Source organism: Rousettus aegyptiacus, unplaced genomic scaffold (assembly GCF_014176215.1).
Source record: "Rousettus aegyptiacus isolate mRouAeg1 unplaced genomic scaffold, mRouAeg1.p scaffold_m13_p_10, whole genome shotgun sequence".
In the NCBI taxonomy this organism is placed as follows: Eukaryota; Metazoa; Chordata; class Mammalia; order Chiroptera; family Pteropodidae; genus Rousettus; species Rousettus aegyptiacus.
Window position 1 is genome coordinate 61,716,906 of NW_023416285.1, and position 8,874 is coordinate 61,725,779.

Genomic DNA, 8,874 nt, shown 5'->3' on the forward strand with positions numbered 1-8,874 from the left:
TTCAGGTCTTTAATGTATTTTGAGTCTATTCTTGTATATAGTGTAAGAAGGTGGTCCAGTTTCTTTTTTTTTCCATATACCTATCCAATTTTCCCAGCACCATTTATTGAAGCGACTGTGTTTACCCTATTGTATAGTCCTGCCTCTTTTGCATACATTAAGTGAGCATATAGGCATGGATATATTACTGGGCTCTCTATTCTGTTCCATTGATCAATGTATCTATTTTTATACTAGTACCATGCTGTTTTGATTACTGTACTCTTGTAATATTATTTGATATCAGATAGTGTGATACCTCCAACTTTGTTCTTCTTTTCAAGATTGCTATTTTTATTTAGGTCTTTTATAGTTCCATATAAATTTTAGGATTATTGTTCAAGCTCTCTGAAAAATCCCATTGGTATTTTGATAGGGATTGCATTGGCTCTATAGATTACTTTGGTTAGTATGGTCATTTTAATGATACTGAGTCTTCCTATCCGTGAGAACAGTACATGCTTCTATTTATTTGTATCTTCTTTAATTTCTTTTTACAATGACATAATTTTCTGAGAACAGGTTTTTACCTCCTTGGTTAATTTGACTCCCAGGTACTTTATAGACAGCCAAAAGACATATGAAAAGATTTTCAGTGTCACTAATAATCAGTGAAATGCAAATTAAAACCACAATGAGACATCATCTCACACCTATCAGAATGGCTATCATCAATAAATCAAAGAACAAGTTTTTTCAAGGATGTGGAGAAAAAGGGACTCTCATACACTGTTGGTGAGATTGTAAATTGGTACAGTCAGTGTGGAAAACAGTCTGGAGGTTTCTCAAAAAAATAAAAATGGATATAATTTTTGACCCAGCAATTGCACTTCTTTATCCAAAGAAAACCAAAACAATAAGTTCATAAAGATCTATGTACCCCTATATTCATGGCAGCATAATTTACAATAGCCAAGATATGGAAGCAACCTAAATGTTCATCAACAGATGATTGGATAAAGAAATTATGGTTCATATATACAATGGAATATTACTCAGCTATTAAAAAAAAATGAAATCCTACCATTTTCAATGACATAGATGGACCCAGAAGTTATTATGCTGAGTGAAATAAGCCAGACAGAGAAAGATAAATACCATACAATTTCACTTATATGTATAATCTAAGGAATGGAAAGAACAAACAAATCAAAAACAGACTCTCAAATATAGAGGACAATCTGGTGATGACCAGAGGGGAGGGAGGTTGAAGATGAAGGGTTAAATAAGTGCAAATTAATAGTTGATAGATGGTCATGGGGATGGGGAGCATGGCATAGGGTGCTGTTAGCATTAATATAATGGTTAAGTGTAGAGCCAGATGAGAGAAAGAGCAATTAGGGAATCATTGTATAAACTATATAAATGTCTAACCAAGAACAGTATACTTGAAACTAAGAATAAAATAATAAAATAAAATAAAATAAAAATAGATTGAGCTAAAGAAACTAGAAACAAGCATCTACATAAATAATTAAGATCAAAGTAGACAAAACCAATCTATAATGATAGAGATTGAAATAGCAGTTATTGTTAAGTGTATACCAGCTGAGAGGAAGCATGAGGGAGCATGCTGGATATTGGATAGACTCACCTTCTTTCATCTGAGTGGTGAATTACCTGGGTGTATATATGTATAGAAATGCAAATACTCACAGCTTTTTGATATAGCAAATTTGATTAGCAAATGATAAAGCAGAATTGACATTTATTAAGTTCTGACTATGTGCTTATGTGTGTTATTTCATTTAATTATCAGAACATTTTTTCCGAAGGATATCTCCTTTAGAAATGATAAATTAGATATTTAAAGAAGTTAAATAATATAGATAATTCAGTAGATATAGATAAGAAGTAGATCTAAAATTCAAATCCAGATCTCTGGGATTCCAAGATCCATAACCTTAAAAAAAAAAAAAAAATCAAAAAACTATTCTGCCTTACCCACACATCTTTTTAAAATATATCATAATGATTAGTTTATGATAACCTAATCGTCATAGTTCCAAGAATACTTCAGAGACCCTTAAGGTCTCTGACATGTGGCAATTTGTAAACTTCAACATAAATTTAAATTTCTAGTCATTTAATTAGGGAATGAGTCTGACTCAGCGTATAATTCTATGTGCTACAATGCCACTCTCTACTCATTACTTCAAATGTAATAGCTTTTATGAAACAGTCATTAAATATTTGCTATATGACTTCTGTTTTCCAGGTACTTTTCTAGGTCCCAAATAATTTATGCTACATGTATAACAGACTTGCAATAATAGTAATTAAATATTTGTTAATGTAGTCCAAGTAAATGTCAAATATTTACTATAATATTTTTCCTTTCCTGTCTTTTACCATGAAATTACAAAGGTGGTCAGAAATAAAAAATAAAGGCCTAATAGATTGTCTTTAAATAAACTTATTAATGGAGGGGAGGCCTCTGGTCAAGATGGCATAGAAAATAGAGGCTGTGCTCACCTCCTCTCATGGCCACATTAAAATTAAAACAAAACTACAGAACAATCATCATTGGGCATCACCTGAGGTCCTACGGCTTAGGACATACACAAGAGGTCACATCAAGACTAGTAAGAAGGATGGAGATGTGAAATAGGCTAGTCTTACAACTGGGTATAGCAGTCAAGAATCAGGAGAGATATCTAGGCTGTAGCAGTCCTCCCCTCTCCAGAGGAGTGAAGGGTCCGAGCTCCACACTGGGCTCTCCAGCCCAGAGTTCCAGTATCAAGAAAAGATGTCCTCACAACCTCTGGCTGTGAAAACCAACAGAGATTGTAGCTGAGTGAGACAAAAGTGTGGGAGTAGCAGACATTCCTCTTAAAGTGCCCACATGTGGACTTACTCACTGATGGACACACTCACTCTGAGCTCTAGTGTTAGGGCCGCAGCTGGAAAAGCACCAGTAATACAAGGGAAAGAACTGAGTTGATTGGTGTCAGGGAAAGGGCTAGAAGGGTGGTTTCCTTCCAGACAGAAGCACTGAGCCTTGTTGAGCCTTCCTTACTGCGGTGTGTGGATGCAGGTGGCCACCATATCTGAGTCTCAATCAACCTGCTCAGGTGATTCTCTGAGACACCTTTCCTCCCATCTTGGGAGCCCACCCACGCCTCGTCCAGTGGTTTCATTCTATAGGAAAGATCTGTCTTGGCTCATGCAGTGGACTTCCCTAAAATCTCTCAAAGGCTGACAAAATCCAAAGCAGCATCTGGCTTCAGTGTTTCCTGTACCTTTTGCTGAGCAGCCCTAAGCTCAGTACTAGTGTCAGCCAGAATCGGTTCCTTGTTTGGCCTCTTGGGGCATCTATAAACCCAGCATGGGTGGCAGCAATCTGCAAATTGCTTTGCTACTTTTAACAGGTGGCCCCAGAAATGCACAGGCTGTAGCTGAACTTGGCCCATAGCTGGAACCCTCCCAGGAGGCCCTTGGGCTGACTTACCCAGTGGCCCATTTCTATCAGCTAAAGAGCCAGAGCACCACCCAGGGCTGCATCTGAGGAGGACACATCCCTAAGGGCAGACTAGGCAGGCATCAGAGCCCTCCTACAGTGAATTCTGCTCATGAGGGTCAGCCCTTTACTGGTCAGCTCTCACAACCAATCAGCACAAGGGTCAATCCCTCCCATTGAAGTGCTAACAGCAACCAAGGCTCAACAACCACAGGAGGGCACACCTAACCCATACATAAGACATATTTTGGACATCTGACTTAGGTGACCAGGGAAGACTGAGGCACCAGGCCCCACGGGACACCTACTACATAAAGTCACTCTACTAAAACCAGGAGACTTAGGAGCCCTACCTAATACATAAAGACACAGAGAGGCAGCTAAAAGGAAACATGTCTCACATGAAAGAACAGAAAAAAGCTCCAGAAAAAGAACTCAACAAAATGGAGACAAGCAAACTACCAGATGCAGAGTTCAAAACATTGGTTACAAGGATGCTCAAGGAATTTAGGGGAAGAGTAGATGAACTCGGTGAGAATTTTAACATATAGAAAACATAAAAATAGAGACAGAAAACATAAAAGGGAACCAGTCAGAAATAAAGAATATAATATCTTACATGAAGAGTACATTAGAAGGAATCAACAGATTAAATAAAGCAGCGATTTAGAGGAAGGGGTAGTGAAGGACATCCAATCAAAGCAACAACAAGAAAAAGGAATCCAAAAAAATGAGGATAATTTAAGGAGTCTCTGAGACAACATCAAGCACAACAAAATTTGCATCATAGGGGTATCAGAAGGAGAAGAGAAAGAGCAAGAAAGAGAAAAATTACTTGAAGAAATAATGACAGAAAACTTCACTAACCTAGTGAAAAAAATAGACACGCAAGCCCAGGAAACACAGAGAGTCTCAAACAAGATGAACCCAAAGAGTCCCAGACCAAGACACTTTATAATTAAAATGCCAAAGGTTAAAGACAAAGAGAAAATCTTAAAAGCAGCAAGAGAAAAGCAATTAGTTACTTACGAGGGAGCTCCCAAAAGCCTGTCAGCCGATTTCCCAAGAGAAACTTTGCAGGCCTGAAGAGACTAGCACAAAATATTTAACGTGATGAAAAGCCATGACCTACAACCAAAATTACTCTACCTAGCAAAGTTATCATTTAGAATTGAAAGACAGATAAAGAGCTTCTGAGACAAGAAAAAAAGCTAAAGGAGTTCAGCACCACCGAACCAGTATTATAGGAATTGTTGGAGAAACTTCTTTAAGAAGAAAAAAATATGTATCGAAAATATAAATAATAAAATGGCAATAACTACAGATCTATCAATAAGTACTTCAAATGAAAAAAAAATATTAAATGCTCCAATCAAAAGATAGGGCAGCTGAAAGGATAAGAAAATAAGACCCTTACATAAACTTCCTACATGACACTCACTTCAGATGGAAAGACATACACAGACTGAAAGGGATGTAAAAATATACTTCATGAAAATGGAAATGAGAAAAATATATATCTGAGGTACCAATATTTATATAAGATGAAATAGTCTTTAAAACAAAGGCTATAACAAGAGACAAGAGGCTATAACAAAAAGAAGTATCCAGTAATTCCACTTCTGGGTATTTAACCAAAGAAAACCAAAACACTACTTCAAAGGGACACGTGAATCCATATGTTCACTGCAGCATTATTTACAATAGCCAATATATGGAGCAACCTGGGTATTCATTAAGGTATGAATGGATAAAGAAGAAGTGGTACATATACACATGGAATGTTACTTAGCCATTAAACAAACAAACAAAGAATAAAATCATTATGTGTGCAACAACATGGATGCACTTAGAAGGTACTGTGCTGAGTGAAGTAAGTCAGATAGAGAAAGGCAAATACCATATAATTTCACTTACATCTGAAATCTAAAACACAAAATAAATAAAATAGAAACAAATTCATAGATATAGAAAACATTTCGAGGGCTACCAGGTGGGAGGGGTTTTGCAAAAATGGGTAAAAAGGGAAAAAGGAGTACAAATTTGTAGTTATAATTGTGGAGATGTAAAGTATAGCATAAAGAATACAGTCAATAATATTATAGTAACTACGTAGAGTGTCAGATGAGTACTAGATTTATCAGGGTGATTACTTCATGAGTTTTATAGATGTCTAATCACCTTGTTATACACTTGAAACTAATATAATATTGTATGCTAGCCATAACTGAAAATTATAAAATGCTATTTAAAAAGTAATATAGAAAATATAGTAAAATGGATAAAGGAAAAAAATAACACCAGTGTTCAATAAACACACACACACACACACACACACACACACACTTATTAAAATATCAGCCATCTCCAATAGCATATTGGTCTCTTTATTTCTCCACAAGATCCAAATTATCTGGGGTGTTCTCTTTTCCTTTTCTGTACTTTTCCAGCTTTAGGAACTTTCCTTTACTCAACTTACCTTCAAATCAAAACTTCCATTCATATGCAAATAACCCATAACTTATTTTCTAGGACCTTGCTATTCTCCACTTCTTTTTATATGCAATAGCTATTAAAATTGTCATACCTTATCAATTAGTGTCTTCTTTTAGCCTGAAAATAAATATTGAAAATATTTTTCCTAACATTGAAATTCAAAATTTTACATGAGTAAACTGAGGGTGAATTAAGGGTAAAGAGCATATAGATGAAGAAGCTATAGTGAAAATCAAAAACTAAGCCTTTTTTATAGAAAAAAAATGTTATTTTAGAATGTGATAAGTTTGTTCCCCCATTTTTCTATGTCTAAAAATTACTTTATGAAAATTAATGTAAATGTTTCAGATATAAATTTGAAATACAAGAAGAGAATCCCATAGTTTTAACTTCTTTATGTTATAAATAAAATCAGTAAAATTGTAAAATCTTTAGGCCTGAACTACTAAAATCCTTAATAAAATGTTTTTTAAAAACCTTAAATATTGAGAATAGATTTGAATAACTAATTCTGATATCATACTAAAGCTGCATCTAAACTCCATTTCTACTATAGGAACTGACATCTTCACAACTTAACAGTTTTGGAACATGTAATATTATAACAAATGTTTTTAGCATCAGTAACAAATAGACATCACTAAAATGTTTTGAAAGTTTTGACGATTCAAGTCACCAAGATTTGACTACTCAGGCACTCATTGTGGAAAATATTAGTAATAAGTTGGACATTACTATACTTATTTTACATTTTAATAGTACTTTAATTATATTTTATCTATGGACGTGTACATGATGTAATAGGTCCACAATAGGTGGGAAAACCCTGTACTCTTTTCCTACACTTTTTACCCAGACCTATATTAGGTTTGGGCTTCAAACTTCCTTCTTGGTTCTATAATTTTTTTAAAAATCACTTCATGGTTTGGCCAAGACAGGACATTACATGTTTAATTCTTAACTGTGCTTCCTGTAATCCATCCAAATGAGGTTATTGCTATTTTCTATTATTGTATAGTATTGTGGTAAAAGCACGACTTATGAAGTCAGAATATCCAACTCAAGTCTTGGCTCGTCTCCTTCCTATTCTATTACCTTGGTCAAGTTATTGAGCTACTCCAAAGATGTTTTCCTTATCCGAAAATGGGAATAATATTTCCTTTACATTTAAGTGTAGCGGGGTGATGAATTGAACTCATACAACTCAGATTCATGGAGAAAATGTGCCTTCTTTATTTTTGTCTACCAATAATCTAGTTTTCTCATAAAACTTAACCAACTGTAATGTGGAAAATAAATAATTAAAATTACCTTCAGATTAAACTCAGACTTCTGGAAAAAGTGCTCCGTTTCTCAGGTGTCTCAGTTCTCTATCCCCCTTCTTAGATCTTTTCCATGATAGCTTCTGGGTATATGGAACAAGAGATCTGGCTTGTTACCTCATGTTAAAGGATAGATTCAGGATCACTAATCTTCCCTGGTCTCTAGATTCATGGTTATTGTCTGCCTGACCATCCAATACTGATAAAGATTAAAATTTGACTCTGTGCTGGTAGAGAGTTTGATGGTATACTCTGGTTAATTAAGCCTCATTTCAGACACTTCTAGTACTTTCAACCCCTTTGAGATCTCACTACAGTTCATATGAACATGGCTCCCTGGTAACCAAAACTTACAAAAGAGCTGCATTGTCCCTGCTATGATATTTCCTCTAGAAACTTACCTGTAAGCACCTTGGCCACATCTTGTTTCATTGATGGCATTTAGGAACCCAGGGCAGCACAACTGATTGTGCAGCAGGTTAGTATACGGTGGTCTGAAAGGAGTACTCTTTCCAGAGATCTCAATTAGGATCATTGGCAAAAGCCCCATCTCACTCTTATTTGGTGTTATCGAAATTACTAAAACACCTCTGCTTTCCCCTTTCTCTTTCTTCCTCCCAACATCCACTTTATCAGCATGCGAGATTTTCTTTTTCTTTCTTCATATCAAATATTCTTTCCTCTAGAAAAGCAAGTTTTATAGTTTGCTATAAGAAAAAAGTATCTAGGAGAAAGCAACTTCATTACCTTATGGAAGAAACTCAATGATTTAAGACTTTCTTAGTTTTTGAGATGTCACTGGATGATAAATAAATTTGTAATTCTTTTTATTTTTAAAATACACTGACTTTGCTGAAAAATCCTTTTTTTTTTTTCACATTTAGTTAAAACTTGCCTCCATTCTCTACTTTGCATTTCATGTGTCACTATCAATGCAGGCATCTGAAACTCAGAGATAGCCAGAGCTAATGCCATGTGCTTAAAATACAAAAAGAGAAATAAACATTTAATATTTCTCAAATATCTCCTTATTCCCTTGTTTCCATCTTCCATGAATTTATCACTAAGATTCTGCTAAGTAAAATAGATTTCTGCATTTTTATATTCCAAACCTCTTTCAGGATCTTTCTCAGGTATTAGCTCTTTCATGATCCCTGTAAGTAGAGGTAATCTCTATTATTGTCAGTATCTTTTCATACTTTTTTTCTGTTTTACTTTTATGGTGCTTATCACTAGCTCTCTTAAATTATTGTAACAATTAAATCTGCATTTTTTTCTCTTACTAAATCCTAAGCTCCTTGTGGGTATGGATTATATATTAGATATATTCTGACATAATAGGAACACATGTGTAACTCTTTTATAATATCGAACCAGTCACATACATTCTCTATACTTAAGGTCCTTTTATCTGTAATAATAATAATTAATAATAATAATAATATCTACCTTGTAGCCTTGTGTATTTATGATAAAAAATACCCATAGTACATGTGAAATGATTTCTGTGTAGTATCAATTAGCAGTTTGCACTAAATAAACAGTAATATAATCAAT